At 41.1% G+C, this 17231-nt stretch overlaps 1 protein-coding gene across 1 annotated transcript in view; it reads left to right on the plus strand.

Moving 5' to 3' along the window:
* The window catches only part of Oatp26F (Organic anion transporting polypeptide 26F), a 717049-nt gene that overhangs the window by 379749 nt on the left and 320069 nt on the right, over positions 1-17231 (plus strand). The gene's annotated exons all lie outside the window — the stretch shown is intronic.

Genomic DNA, 17231 nt, shown 5'->3' on the forward strand with positions numbered 1-17231 from the left:
GACAGATGACATTATATTGGATAGTGTTGCTGGAATGAAATATGACGGGGAAAACCACAGTACCCGGAGAAAAACCTCTCCTGGCTCCACATTGTCCAGCACAAATCTCACATGCAGTGACCGGTATTTGAACCACGGAACCCAGCGGTGAGAGGCCGGCTCACTGCCGCCTGAGCGACGGAGGCCCTGGTATTGTAAATGTAAATGCTAAATTGACAAGTTTGCGCGGGAGAAATGATATAATACAGGTCCAAGCTCATTTCCTCCCACACCAGAGGTAAGAAGCTACACTCAATTATCATTTGAATGTTGTAAATATTTCTTAACAGACAAAATAATGGTCTCCATACTACGAACAATGTAAAATTAATCAATTTCCACAATTGTGCCGAAATTCGAAGGGCTAAAGGTCCCGGAAAGATTTCAAATTGTGAATCTTGGATATTTCCATCAAACTAATAAAAGAAATTTCGGAAGTCGCATCCAACCTAAGTACAGTTCCGTAAAAACTGCCTACATACGCTTGTTTCTTTGCTCGTTTTCTTTTTGATTCAAATCCTAGCCAAATTAATTTATTTACGTAATTCTTTCTGTAATGTGTTCCTGGGTTCAATACTTTCAGGCTTTTTTGATTTTTTTTTTGAAAAATGTCCTCTCCGAATATAGTTATAAGGGCTTAAGTGAAACTCTGCATTGACTCACATTAGCGCTCGTAGTGGTGCTTAAGTGAAACGAACATTGACTCACATTAGCGCTCGTAGTGGTGCTTAAGTGAAACAAAGCACCGAGTCACATTAGCGCTCGTAGTGGTGCTGAAGTGAAACAAAGCGCCGAGTCACATTAGTGCTCCTATCGTTGAAAACAGGCAAACTGCTAATCTAATCGACCGGATAACGATGACTAAGAAAAGGATTGTAATTTTTAGGAATAAACATATTCTCATACATTATTATATTTTATTTACCTAAAATTCGTAGCTCATACCCCTAGGATTGAGTTGCTTGCCCGTGGATTTTTGTGTTCGGGTCTTATCATCAACTGTGTGTATTAAAACCAGTTCAGATGTCTGACGTAGCAGCTTAATGCGCCAATCTGTTGTACCTTTGACAGATGACTTACCACTCAATAGCTCCCTATCGCTTCTCGATTACCGGCCTTCATTTATCATAATTCTATAGACTTGCTGACATATTGAACACTCCTGCACATTCAGTAAATGAATAGAAGTTGCGAGGTTTTTTTAAAAGCATTTTTTTTTATCGAGATCTCGATATAGAACACTTCAGCGACATTCACTCAATTTCCCACCGGACTATTTAAATGTCAGCGTAACAAGAAAGACAGAAACTAGAGCTGCGTTAATTGATGAGCCGACAGAAAAAATCACTGGATATCAGTGATTTTTCATATGTAAAGGATTTTTCTGTACACTTCAAATGATTGCTTCCTAGTTCGTTTTTGTGTCAGACTACAAAATATCTTGCTTTGTTACGGTTTTAATTTGAAGGTTTTCTTTCCAAGTTTTACATTTTGCAGATTCCACTGCCGTTGGATCCTTTAGAATACATTCTGTACGTCAAGCGGTTTTGGAGGAAGTATTTTTTTCATATCGGATCCTTATTTGAATACCAGTGTATTAAAACCCTGTTCGTTTATTTAACATCGGAGAGAGAAGTAACCACCATTTGACGTCATTCGTCGAACAGTTTCTGAGCAATGAATACTCTGAGCTAACTTCGATTTAAACCCTGTAAGGGTGTTAAATATTTCTTACTTAATATCGAAGACATAAAATAGAAATTATGACGTCACTTTTTAACTTAAACTGCAAAAGGTTCCGGAGGAATGGACAGTTTTGTTTCCAGTTTAACCACCATTTGACCACCCTTAGGGTTGAAAAAATTTAAAAATATTCCAGAGTTACATATAAAATATAAAAAAGCAGCCTATACGACGAATTTCAATAATTGCTGTGGCTGTTCCTTAATTAAGACCACGGTCGATTCTTTCCCACTCCTATCTCTTTCCTATCCCATCGTCGCTATAAGACTTGTCTCGGTTAGTGCAACGTGTGCAGGGATTGTGATTTGACGCCAATTATACAGCATGCGTGTCAGTTTCGACGTTCAATTTTTACTCTGCCAGATGACGCGGAAACGGATCTCTGTTGAGCGTCGTATGTCTTTGTCTCCAGAGATTTTTTATGCCTACAACGTTCGCCATGGAACGCTAAATGGATTATTTTCTAATTTTCATAAATCCGAATACCTCTGCAAGGTTAATTTTGGAAATCGGGGGCAGGCACTCTACCACTTTTCCTTTTAAAGCAATGATCTCTACCAACTGAATTACGGTAGGATAGCGCCTGTCATGGCAGACTACCCACCTCACGCAACTGCATGCAGTGAAGTGTACCGCATTACGCCAGGCGTAGCCGCAAATGTCAAGTCGACGATCAGAACAATAAGTTCCTGCAACCTCCCGCCTCAACAGAGAATAGACACAGATATGTGTGGACAATAGAATATATCCAGAAATCTTTTCGGATTACTTTCAGTTTTCTTCTCTAAGTTAACATTTATACTCACAAGTTTGGCAATGGTATAATAGAAAATGTCACCATATCCTAACTCCCCTGTACCTTGGTTGCTGCTTTTATCCAACCAGATATACTATTTTTCACAATTTATTTCTCTTCCATGCTATCCCACAAGTTTCATATCCTACTGTTTCCTATCCAAACACCTAAGAAAATATTTCCAATGGACCCGACGGTAATACGTTATCCGATTCCAACGCACATAGCAGTCATTTTGAGAATATTATTTACTTCGATGTTCAACTTTTACACCTGAATATTATCGCGTTTCTAATTGTGGATTTAAATACAAAATCGGACAGCCATAATATAAAATCAGTATACAATCGTTTACATTAATAGCGATGTCTGAGGATTATACGTTGTAATTAAGGGATTGAAACAAACCTATTTTCTGCGCACGAATCCTGGTACCTCGAACATCTCTTGCAAATCTATGTAGCTTCCATTGGTCCACTTTTAATAAAATATTCTCCCGTCAACAATTTGATATATTACGGTCTGAGCCAGGAATGCAAATAAGCTCTAAATATTTAGAGGCTCACCAGAAAGTCTACAAGTCCACTTTTTTTGCATGATTTACTGCTCATAGCGAGGCTGGCGCGATTTCTTAAGAAACCAGTTTTGAATGGGTTCTGTTGGGTCATAGACGGAGACTGATGGTCCATTCATACCAGTAGTTATCAAATTAATTTCCGGACTGAGTTGCTCTGACGGTTGAGGTGCTCGCCTTCTGAACCCAACTTGACAGGTTCGATCCCGGCTCAGTCCGGTGGTATCTGAAGGTGCTCAAATACGTCAGCCTCGTGTCGAAAGATTTACTGGCACGTAAAAGAACTCCTGAGAGACAAAATTCCGGCACATCTGCGTCTCTAAAAAACGAAAAAGTAGTTAGTGGGACGTAAGCATATTATTATTATTATTATTAGTATTATTATTATTATTATTATTATTATTTATTAAATTCAAAAAATGAAATGACGTGTGGATTTTAGTGCCGGGAGTGTCCAAGGACAAGTTCGGCTTGCCAGGTACAGGTCTTTTGAATTGACGCCCGTCGGCGACCTGTAATTGTGGAATTAACCAATTGTGGTTACAATTCCCGACTCTGCTGGAAATCGAATCCGGGACTCCTGTGACCAAACACCAGCATGATAACCATTTAGCCTTGGAGTAGGACATTATGTATTAAATTCATTAGTATTTCAAATATTAGCATGCTTGTGTGGTTATATTTTATTCCCAAAGAAGGACAGAATATTATTTCGGTGTGACGTACCGCTGGTCATTGAAACGAACTCGTTATTCCTGACTTCTTAAACAAAACTCTCAAATGGGAGACAGCAGACAACTGTATGTAAACGACGCAATATCACCTGCTTCCGTATTCAAGTACGTACTCACTGGCGAACCAAGATTCCTCGCGAAGAAAATGGTGTATGCACATGTGGATGGGAAGGGCCAGGTCTAATTTGTAGAGTAATAACTGTGTACTGATGTATGAATCTGGCCACCCTGCAGAGTTATGACTACGTGGGAGGAAGACTGTTTCGGGCGATGTGACGTGTCAGTTTGTGTGACGTCAGGCGAGAGCTGAGTAATGTAATGTTGGCGGGACAAACAGCGCTGTGAGTACAGAACTGTAAGGTTCAATGAGCTGTAGCTCTTTCGATGATAATAACGTGCGTGTTCGTGATGTTAGTCTCTCTAAAGAGTACGTTAAAATTCTACCAAAAACTTCGTCACCAGTTTTTGAGTCCAGGTTTCAAGGTGTGGAAACGCGTGTTGACCTGATGAGCTCCGATTGCAAGTCGTTTGGGTTGCCTAAAGTTCGGGCGCGAGTTTCGGAAATAAATTCACTGCCGTACAATTACAGGAAGATCCTCAAAGTTTAGTTCACGCAGTCCGTATCCTACTTCGAAGACGAAACCGTAATGACTTTCAAAATATTCTTCCAATGTTGTGAAGTACGTCAAATTTAATAAATATGTCTTCAGAACGTGCTAATAAATAAAGTGTTTATTATTGTATGATTTCTACAGTTGTAAATAAATAAATCAAGAAATTAAGGTCCATCTTTAATCGTTTGTTCATGATATTTCTGTAAAGAATTGATTGTCGAAAGAATTCTATATTCATTATAATGAAAACTGTTGAATAAAGGTAGCAGATATTGAGCGGAAATGAATATCTTCAACTACTTGATTTCGTAAGATATTATTTAAAATCAAATGTATATTTTTAACATCTGATTTCATATGGATACCCCATGAGGTAACGACATCAATGACAAGTATCTCTCGATCTTGTAGGAGTGTGTCAGCAGTTAACTACCATCGTCATCTGTTACGACAGCTCGTCTGTGGGAGAGAGTCCCATTGTTCAGACAGTATCTGCTCCAGACAGTTCTGTATTTCTGACCTATTAAGTGCCAGACCTTACAGCTGTTAGTAAAATAACTTGATGAATTTGCAACGATAACCTTATGTATATAGAGAGTCCCAGGAGGAATGGACAATATTCGAGGGTAGGACAGGAATGATCATTTGAAACAAAAGTCTTCAGGTGCGCATATGCCCCATTTAGAATTGTTTCTAAGATGGAACACATTTAATGTACATTTGTTTGGGGGCGAGTGGCGGGCACTCATGTGACTCACCCAACCGATGAAGCATCATGATGAACGTCCAGCAATATGAGCTGATCCAGAACACTACATTCCCACACCATGCCACAATATTTACATTATAGACTCTTATGCCTTTCAGCGTTCAGCCTGCAAACCTCTGTGTATTTACTAATCGCCGCCACAATCCTCTATTTGTAACTAGTTCTCTGGCCTCTTTTAGTTTTATATCTCTTATCTTTAAATAATTGGAAACTGAGTCCAGCCATCGTCGTCTTGGTCTTTCTCTATCCCTCTTACGTTCCACAAGATTCCTCTATTGTACTAGGTAACCTATCCTCCTCCATTTGCCTCATATGACCCCACCATCGAAGCCGGTTGATGCGTACAGCTTTATCTACGTCCGACAAAATGGTCGCTGATTTACTATTTTATGGCCATAAGTATTCGCAAGGTAGCAAGATACGTCTTATGACAAAAATTCTGCTTCCTAAGGCGACGTTACTGTGTGAGGGGCTTTTCTGTGACCTAGACGAAACGCCAGTCAGAGACAGTGGAAAATCGCTTTCAAAACCTCATTATCCTTTGCGGAAATGAAATGATCATAAATTTGTCTCCAGGTCGTGGCCATCCATCAACGGCTGTTAATTTCAGATGGCAACCAACCTCAAAAGTTGCTAGGTAACATTCTCTGGCCACCCAACCATACCGTACATCACAGCCTGGACGGTTCCTAGGTTTCTCTGGCCATCCATCCATACCTTACATCGCAGCCTGCACGGTTGCTAGGTAACAATCTCTGGCCATCCATCCATACCTTACATCGCAAACTGCACGGTTGCTAGGTAACATTTTCTGACCATCAATCCACACCTTACATCACTGTTTGCACGGTTGCTAGGTAACATTGTTTGACCATCCATTCATACCGTACATCACTGTCTGCACGGTTGCTATGTAACATTGTCTGACCATCCATCCATACCTTACATCGCAGACTGCACGGTTTCTAGGCAACATTTTCTGGCCATCCATCCATACCTTACATCGCAGACTGCACGGTTTCTAGGCAACATTTTCTGGCCAACCATCCATACCTTACATCGCAGACTGCACGGTTTCTAGGCAACATTTTCTGGCCAACCATCCATACCTTACATCGCAGCCTGCACCGTTGCTATGTAACATTATCTGGCCATCCATCCATACCTTACATCGCAAACTGCACGGTGCTATGTAACATTGTTTGACCATCCATTCATACCGTACATCACAGCCTGCACGGTTGCTAGGTAACATTGTCTGACCATCAATCCACACCTTACATCACTGTTTGCACGGTTGCTAGGTAACATTGTTTGACCATCCATTCATACCGTACATCAATGTCTGCACGGTTGCTATGTAACATTGTTTGACCATCCATTCATACCGTACATCACTGCCTGCACGGTTGCTAGGTAACATTGTCTGACCATCAATCCACACCTTACATCACTGTTTGCACGGTTGCTAGGTAACACTGTCTAACCATCCATCCATACCTTACATCACTGTTTGCACGGTTGCTAGGTAACATTGTCTGACCATCAATCCACACCTTACATCACTGTTTGCACGGTTGCTAGGTAACATTGTTTGACCATCCATTCATACCGTACATCACTGCCTGCACGGTTGCTAGATAACATTCTCTGACCATCCATCCATACCTTACATCACTGCCTGCACGGTTGCTAGGTAACATTGTCTGACCATCAATCCACACCTTACAACACTCCCTGCACGGTTGCTAGATAACATTCTCTGACCATCCATCCATACCTTACATCACTGCCTGCACGGTTGCTAGGTAACATTGTCTGACCATCAATCCACACCTTACAACACTGCCTGCACGGTTGCTAGATAACATTCTCTGACCATCCATCCATACCTTACATCACTGTCTTCACGGTTGCTAGGTAACATTGTCTGACCATCAATCCACACCTTACATCACTGCCTGCACGGTTGCTAGGTAACATTCTCTGGCCATCCATCCATGCCGTACATCGCAGCCGGCACGATTGCTAGGTAACATTGTCTGACTATCTATCCATACCTTACAGCCTGCACGGTTGTTATGGTAAAACTTTCGTCACACATTTTGTCGCGTTACGTTACACACATCTTCGGACATTGATGCCAACACGGTGCCATTTTTACCTAATGTATATCGCAGAAGGCAGAGTTCTGTCACACGGTAATAACGTAAAGACGAAGATGACGAATACCAGTTGCCTGGTTGCCACGGTGTCGACTTTCTGTCTACACTAACTTGATGACGCTAAGTCCCAATAGATCCTCAAACCATAATCATATCCGTGTTCAAAACAAATTAACCAAGCAAGGTCCGATGATAGCGAAATGAAGGATGTTGGCACAAACAAGGTAAAGCAAAGCGCGATTCTGCTTGGGAAACAGTGTTCGCCTTAGCACGCTCTGTAGATCAGCGTCTCAAGCGGTTACCCCTTTTAGTCACCTCTTAAGAGGTATGGGATGCCGTTGATAATTTCTACCGCCTCTATCCACGCGTGGGGGGGGGGGTGATGGTTATTCTAGGAATTTCTACTTCGTGTGATAGTACATATATCACACCCCCGAATTATATGTAGAAGTTAGAGATATTATTGTCAGTATTCGATTTATTATTATTATTATTATTATTATTATTATTATTATCATTATTATTATCAGTATTTCATTTGTATATTTTGCCATTTATATTGGTAGGCTGGAAGATATCCACATATGTAGGTATGAGTAATTTGTTTTGAACGAGTGGGAAAACATTGCTTTAATAACTCTGGTAATTTGGTTGAGTCATATGGCTACCCCAGTGTTTGTTGTGATGTACTTGTGTCGGGAAATTCATGAGTCATGTATATATCCCAGCCTGGTGAGATGAGCTTGTTGTTGTATTAGGAAAGTTTGGTGACTCATGGAATATACCCCAGAGTTTGTTATTGTCTTGGGAGGAAGAAGTAGTTCAGGGCTTGGTCTTGACTAGAGATCACTCATGATTGGCGGGCAAGCACCAATCCAGACGTATCATCTGAGAGGAGGGGGATGTTGATGTCTATAAAGGTGGATCATACGGCGGCAACCAGGGACATGGTAAGGGTGATTGTAAAGGTGATTGTAAAGGAACGAGAAGGAAGATAACTACAACCAGTGACACTGTATGAAGGAACGACAACTGGCACACTGTACGGGAAGGAAGTGGTGCTGATACACGATACTGGAGTGACATGGCTGCAATGGACTGGACTTCAAACGTTCGTGGAGCGTAGTCTTGTTATGTTCGTGGAAAGTGGCTGATTGTGGAGAGTGCTTGCGCATTAAGTATTGTAGCACTTGTGGCGGCCTAGCATTATATGTTGGTGAAAGCTATCTCAGACTTTCCATAATTTATGTTGAGGATCGACAGACGTGTGTATATATCTTTACAACAAGTGTTAAAATATATGAACACAGTAGTACAAGGTACAGTATCTGTGTGATGTGATAACTGCCGATTATGAGAATCCGTAACTCGAATTGATATAGAGACAGTGAAGGGTATTTATCTTCATACATGTACATTGTTCATCGGACTATCTACAAATGGTAGCTTAGTTCTCGCTTTCGTTTTCCAACGATTTTCATTATTGTTGTTGTCGTAAATATGGAGTGTTCCAGCAATATTTTATGTGTGTATTATATGTATAATGTTGTATGTTGATGAGGTGCTCATGCACGGAATTTGTTCAGAATATAGTTAGCTATTTTAGAATCAGTGTTATTGATGAACCTAGGTGCAGTTCCTACCTAATTAGTCGTTTTCAGGAGGTTAGGTAAGGCCTGCAGCAGGTGTACCAGTACGCAGCATTATGTACACGCCCTGGGATATACATTTTATCATGCTCTTATCTAAATTCGAGGGATCCATTCTGGTGAACTCTGGCGCCCATACTACGGACATTTCGGTTAATTATGCTTATTAATTTTATTAAGTTTTTGAGTAATTTTATTTATATATTTTTATTCTTAATTGTATTTATTATCATCAAAAAAGGTACATTCGGTCTTATTTAACGAAGCGGGCGAAAAATAAAAAAAACCATGCCAGTTAGAAAGTTTCACAACAGGGCAAACTTTGCGATCTGCCACAGAATAGTCCAGTAAAGATCAATATAACTGGTTATGTAAAACCTCTGATAAGTTAGTCGGCCTCACGCGCGATGTTTGCCCTCTGCCAACTGATATGAGTCACTGTAACGTGAGTTGACTCTGTGACTCAGAAGGCCTTGGTCGTGTTAATCATCCCCGGAAAGATTTGCATTTTATGACACTGGCGACTGAAGGGGTTAGACCGGACAACTCCCACTCCAGCTCCCCGTGGACAATACAGTAGCAAACAAGTCCTGTATTTTAGTTTTATAATTAACTTCCTCGTGTTGACTTGTTCGGAGCTAGTCTTCCTGTGGGTGGTGGGTGGGGTGGTAGAATACATTCACGGAACGGAATGACTGTCAAAAGGGGAGACTAAATGGTAATCCCCAATTGGTATGGTTACACTTCCGTCACGTATTTTGTCATTACGTTACACAGATTTTTCGGATGACCGCTAGCCATAAGACATATTTATCTCAACACGGTGCCAAGGGTTTTCAGATTGGAGGAGTGAGCTGGAGGCCACAGGACCCTCCCTGAGTGTGGCGTTTCTTCCACGTACTACAGTCACACTCCTCATTTTCATCTATCCCGTCCGACCTCCCTCGGTCAACCTTTGTTTTCATATCCTAGATACTATCAGGTAAATGATAGCCGGCTCAATATTATTATTATTATTATTATTATTATTATTATTATTATTATTATTATTATTATTATTATTATTATTATTATTATTATTTCTTGTTTCGTTTCGGCCGACTAAGGACCACATCATTTCAACAGTTTCCTTTGAGCTCTAATATTGGTCCAGTATTCCTTCATTCGTAGACGGTGTTAGTTCTTTCGCTCATTCATCCATACCTTTCCAGTTTTCAGCTTCGGCTTTGGTTGCAAACTTTGATGTTCTTGGAGTATTTTCTGAAGTGGGTCACGCTTCATGCTCCTGGATATCTTCAAATGAGATCCCAGTCTCCTGCAGATCTTGACCCAGTGCTATGGAATGCAAAGAAAATTAAGGCTATCTGGTCAGTTTTCTTCTTCCTCTTCTTCTGTCCAGAGCCTCTTTATTCTTTCAGTTCTGATCTTCGTCTGTTCCTCGGCTGTCTTGATGTTGTCAGTTCTGCTTATGAACTCCTTTCTGTTGTTGATCACATCTGCTGTAAGTATAATTTTCTCTGCATTCTTCTACCCACTTCCTTACAGTCTACAATTGTTATAGCTCAGACGATAGAGCGCTGGCCTCCTTGACCGAACTTGACGGGTTCGATCCTAGCTCAGTCCGGTGGTATTTGAAGGTGCTCAAATATGTCAGCGTCGTGTCGGTAGATTTACTGGTACGTAAAAGATCTCCCACGGGACAAAATTCCGGCACATCGGCGTTAAGGGTCGCGCAGCTGTGAGCTTGCATCCGAGAGATAGTGGGTTCGAACCCCACTGTCGGCAGCCCTGTTTTCCCCATTTTCACACCAGGCAAATGCTGGGGCTGTACCTTAATTAAGGCCACGGTCGCTTCCTTCCCACTCCTAGGCCTTCCCTGTCCTATCGTCGCCGTAAGACCTATCTGTGTCGGTGCGATGTAAAGCAAAATAGCAAAATAGCAAAATAATAATAATAATAATAATAATAATAATAATAATAATAATAATAATACTATAATTCATTTACGGCCCACTAACTACTTCTACGGTATTCGGAGACGCCGAGGTACTGGAATTTAGTCCCGCAGGAGTTTTTACGTGCCAGTAAATCTACCGAAACGTGGCTGACGTATTTGCGCACCTTAAATACCACCGGACTGAGCCAGGAGTGAACATACCAAATTGGCATCAGAAGGCCAGCGCCTCAACCGCCTGAGCCACTCAGCCCGGTAATTTACAATTTCTTGTGCCGAAAACCGGTTTCGATTATTATAGTGTTCCGTAAAAAATCATAATGCTCTGTCTTTAATTGTTTAATGTCGTGGTAACCTTAGCTATACTATGCAGAGTGTACACACATGCACAGAAATGGTGTCTCCCTGCAGGTAGACAGCCCGCTACAAGACTGTTGTGATTGAAATGGGCACAGTGGTGGATGTATAGCAACACACACACCATGCCTTCAGCACTACCTGTTCACTCCCTGTCCGGCTCCATGGCTAAATGGTTAGCGTGCTGGCTTTTGGTCACAGGGGTCCCGCTTTCGATTCCCGGCAGGGTCGGGAATTTTAAACATCATTGGTTAATTTCGCTGGCACGAGGGCTGGGTGTATGTGTCGTCTTCATCATCATTTCATCCTCATGACGACGCGCAGGTTGCCTACGGGTGTCAAATCGAAAGACCTGCACCTGGCGAGCCGAACACTCCCGGCACTAAACGCCATACGCCATTTCATTTGTTCACTCCCTTCCCCTCCTGTTCAGCATAGGAGTGGGGCAGTGTTGGTTTTACGAACAGGTGCAATAACCTGGAACCAGGAAATACGGAGCCAATTATACAGCACTATCTCTGAGTTTAAAAAAAAATCCGTTTTAGTTGAATGGTGAGAAAGGGTACGAATAATGTGTTTGTGTTAAACAACGTGTTCATAATTGTGAATAAACAATAGAATATCTCACACGTTCTTGCTTCCCGTATCCTGTAAAACATAAAGTTTGCAAATTCAAACATTTTAATGCATATAAAATTTCATATTAGGGAATTTTAGTGCATATTTGCATGAGTACTTTTTTCGTGTTTGTGCATATAAATCTCGGCATTATTCATCACATTCCAGAGTTTCCTTTTTCTAAAGCCTCTTGGGGTTTCCTTTCAAGATTGCCGAGCTGAGCTGCTAAAATCTTCTTTATCTCACACTAAATTTCGCGGTTTGTTTCGGAGGAATACTTATTGCTAGTTACAACTGAAATTTCCGTTGAACGTTTATGTCCTTATTTACGTTAGCTGAAAATGACCATATCCAAATTGAATATCATCTAATGAACGAGTAGTAGTCCCAGTAGCGGCGATTAGGGGTGGGGCGAGAGGGGACAGTTGGCCCCCACTATGTGAAGAAAGCATTACATTTTATTATTCGGTAATTATTTTCTTCATTTTTTTTAATTATTAACAACATTTTCAGCGGAAATACGCACAAAATTTCGTTGGTCGCGGCTAACCGATTTGTATAGCGCCGCTGCAAGTAGTGGGCACTTTACATGTGCTGTGAGGAAGGGTAGCAGGGATATTTACCATTTTGTAGCTTTTTGTAGTTTTGATATATACAACCCCCCTAACCCCCCCCCCCCCACGTGCTACAAACCCGGGTAGTTTTTGTTCTCTGTACATTACCCCCCCCCCCCCAACACACACAGTTCTAACTTCTAATCGCCGCTACTGAGTTCTCCTGTTGCTGTAATAACCTGATGTCTTTTGAAAAGTCTGTATAAATGCGTGTAAAACCAGCCCCATGTATCTCAGTGTCATGCTAGAGCAAACACAATATATGCGCTCTGTGTCGCTGCATATGAAGTGAGAAGAAGGGAGGTAATTTAGTTGTAGCTCTGTTTCCACTCGACTTTACTCCAAAGTCAGGTATTGCCACCCTCAACCACTGCAATATACGGCTTTTTGTTCCTGTGTTAACACGGACGTCCTTCACAGCACAGACCGACAATAAAAAACCTGTTACGATCACTTGCGGAAAGTGGGATGAGTGTACGATAATAATAATAATAATAATAATAATAATAATAATAATAATAATAATAATAATAATAATAATAATAATAATAATAATAATAATAATAATAATAATAATGGTATTCGGGAGATAGTAGGTTCGAACCCCACTGTCGGCAGCCCTGAAAATGGTTTTCCGTGGTTTCCCATTTTCACACCAGGCAAATGCTGGGGCTGTACCTTAAGTAAGGCCACGGCCGCTTCCTTCCAACTCCTAGCCCTTTCCCGCCCCATCGTCGCCATAAGACCTATCTGTGTCGGTGCGACGTAAAGCAACTAGCAAATAATAATAATAATAATAATAATAATAATAATAATAATAATAATAATAATAATAATAATAATAATAATAATACGGTCAAACCTGCGTTTAGCGGGACCTTTATGAATCGGAAAACTGTCTATGTAGGAATATTTTGCCGGTCCCGTGAATTATGGTTTAATATAAAGTACATGTAAATTTACCTGTATTTAGCGGAACCTGTCTAACATGGAAGGAAAATTTGCGACTATGATGGAAAAAAAGTATGTAAATTTCCTTCCTAACTCTTTTCAGTACATGTGTATTCGAAATGGATCTACTACGATATTTTTTTCTTTTTTTTGCTAGTTGCTTTACGTCGCACCGACACAGATAGGTCTTATGGCGACGATGGGACAGAGAAGGGCCAGGAGTGGGAAGGAAGCGGCCGTGGCTTCAATTAAGGTACAGCCCCAGAATTTGCCTGGTGTGAAAATGGGAAACCACGGAAAACCATCTTCAGGGCTGCCGACAGTGGGGTTCGAACCTATCATCTTCCGAATACTGGATACTGGCCGCACTTAAAGCGACTGCAGCTATCGAGCTCGGTTACGAATTTTCATACAGTGTAATTATGGTAACGTCAGTGCAGAAGAACGTGGGCATTGATCTAGAGGTTGAGACAGTAGCGGCGTTAGAAAACATGGACGTTAGTTCGTCACTCATCACTTCCAAGGAAAGGAACAGAAATTGATGGCGATGAAGACGATAAAGAAGATAGTTTACGTAACGTGAAGTCCTACCGACATGCCCTATCAGGCGTAAAGAACGTTTAGACTATTTTACTAACCAAAAATGAGGCGGAATTGTTCGACATTATTTGCCGTGCCCGTATTTTAATTGAGAACCATGCTACCAGGGGTAGTTGTGTCCAGCGTACAATTCTGGATTACTGGAAGAAGTAAATTACAGTACTGTACTGTATTGGTGTGTGTGTTATTTCTATAAAATATGTAAAGTGTATTAAATAAGTGTATGTACTGTACTACTGTGCACTGTGAGAAAGTTCCAAGCAGAAATAGATTTGTGTTAGTGCTGATGAACTAGTGTGTATTGTATACGTGTGCGATTAAAGTCATTACTGTATCTACTACCGCACAAAATCATATAAATGTCCCCCTGGATTATCTAACGAAGGTATACACTTATGATTATATCTTTTTAACCACCTTTATGAACCTAAATCCGCCGGGCTGAGTGGCTCAGACGGTTAAGGCGCTGGCCTTCTAACACCAACTTGGCAGGTTGGATCCTGGCTCAGTCCGGTGGTATTTGAAGGTGCTCAAATACGGCAGCCTCGTGTCGGTAGATTTACTGGCACGTAAAAAGAACTCCTGCGGGACTAAATTCCGGCACCTCGGCGTCTCCGAAGACCGTTAAAGTAGTTAGTGGGACGTAAAGCAAATAACATTAGTTAAAAAAATCAAAATCCTGTATACAGCGGAAAAAATTCCAGTCCTTGGGTTTCCGGTGAGTACATAATAATAATAATAATAATAATAATAATAATAATAATAATAATAATAATAATAATAATAATAATAATAATAATAATAATAATAATAATAATAATAATAATAATAATAAGAAGAAGAAGAAGAAGAAGAAGAAGAAGAAGAAGAAGAAGAAGAAGAAGAAGAAGAAGAAGAAGAAGAAGAAGAAGAAGAAGAAGAAGAAGAAGAAGAAGAAGAAGAAGAAGAAGAATTGTTACGGCGGTAAACGGAGGGTGAGGAAGAAAGGGAAACGTCGTTGGGCTGGACAAATAAATGACCACATTAAAATTAAATTTCAACTGAATTTTTAACATGGTTTTCTCTTTAGTTTCGTTTCGCATCAAGAATTTAACAAGAACTTTCAGGTTGAACAATTTAACAAAACTGATCAATCACCTAAATATGAATTATAGGAAACCTAATATCAGCAGCAGTAATCAGGAATTTTGTTACAATATGCAGCTCTTAGAGCTTCGTCACTGACTTGAAGAGTGAAAGTGAACTTCCGGTGTTACAAGAGCTATGGGCAATAACAATGTCAGGTTAGACTCTCACTAAAATTAACAATCACGCAGAGCGAGCTCCCGTTACACAGACATTTTAGACACTCGCTACCCTTCATTTTTCAGAGAAGGTAAATCAAAATATCTAATATCGGAAGGATCTGAGATAATGTAGGAGCTGAAGCTCATCGTACAAAATTGGCTAAAGGAAACAGAAAAATAGGCCAACCACAAAATGAAAGAGATCCAGAACAACCTCTAACAGTCCCGTGACTTTTGGCAGAATCAAACGGAAGTGCTGGAGTAAATACTACCCTCGACTTGAACAGTTAATTGCCACAGATCCGAGTGGCAAAAAAACGGGCGAGTTGGCCGTGCGGTTAGGAGCGCGCAGCTGTGATGAGCTTGCATCCCGGAGATAGTGGGTTCGAATCCCACTGTGGGCAGCCCTGAAGATGGTTTTCCTTTGTTTCCCATTTTCACACTAGGCAAATGCTGGGGCTGTACCTTAATTAAGGCCACGGCCGCTTCCTTTCCATTCCTAGGCCTTTCCTGTCCCATCGTCGCCATAAGACCTATCTGTGTTGGTGCGACGTAAAACAAATAGCAAGACTGCCAATAAACTGTATTAAAAGATGAAATGACTGGGAAAAATAAGGGAGATGTTTTGACATTAAATCCTTGTAATATAACGCGACAAAATGTGTACCGTCATGACATCACATTAGTCGTTACCGTAGCCCTCGGTCGCCAAAGATGCTGCGGCTGTGGATTTGTATTAATAGTGTGTGATGAAATACAAAATGTACCGTCAGTGACGTCACATTAGTCGTTACCGTAGCCCTCGGTCGCCAAAGATGCTGCGGCTACAAGTTCCTTTGACGTAGAGTTGCTGGTCTCCTTGATGTAACACTGAGTTTCATTTCTTGAAAGACATATTCATAATGATTATCTTTTCGCAAAGGGGAAAAGTTTTCTTTTTAATCTAAACACTACCATGTCTCTGCTATGGATAATCGAGGGGATAAACAACAAATCTCGTGCAGCCGTGCATGGTAGGTATAAATACATGTGTTAAATTCAAATAAATTAAAGGGCCGAGATGAATATGGATGCAATATATTTGTTTATATCCGATAACAGACAGCTCGGAGCCACTAGATGGGAAACCACACACATGCAGAAAATGTTGTGCGTATATACATGCAAATTCTTGTAAACACGTCTGGCCCGTACTCCTGACTAAACCGACTGACTGTAAGCCCCAAGACCACAGGATTATTAACGGTGTAATATATTCTTAACTCACAGTGGTTCTGCTTTGTTATTTCGTGTGGCTATCAAATGTAGAAGCAGCCCTCCTCTGGCAGATTCTCCGATCATGTTGGGTGGCATCTGCATTGTAGTGGATGGTTGTGTTGTGTGTAGTGTGCGAGGAATGTTACGGACTCCACAAGTAAGCAGTTCCCGGGCCATGGGAATTAGCCGGGAATCGAGCTAGGGGCCAGTGTAGCCATCCACTTTGTTTTGAAAGCCCATAGATGTCTCCTACGAAATATGTCGCAAAATGTTTAGTGCGGTTAGAGGTAAATGAAATGAAATGAAATGGCGTATGGCTTTTAGTGCCGGGAGTGTCCGAGGACAAGTTCCGCTCGCCAAATGCAGGTCTTTCGATTTGACTCCCGTAGGTGACCTGCGCGTCGTGATCAAGATGAAATGATGATGGAAACGACACATACACCCAGTCCCCGTGCCAGGGGAATTAACCAATTATGGATAAAATTCCCGAACCTGCCGGGAATCGAACCCG

This window comes from Anabrus simplex, chromosome 8 (genome assembly GCF_040414725.1).
Source record: "Anabrus simplex isolate iqAnaSimp1 chromosome 8, ASM4041472v1, whole genome shotgun sequence".
NCBI classification, from domain to species: Eukaryota; Metazoa; Arthropoda; class Insecta; order Orthoptera; family Tettigoniidae; genus Anabrus; species Anabrus simplex.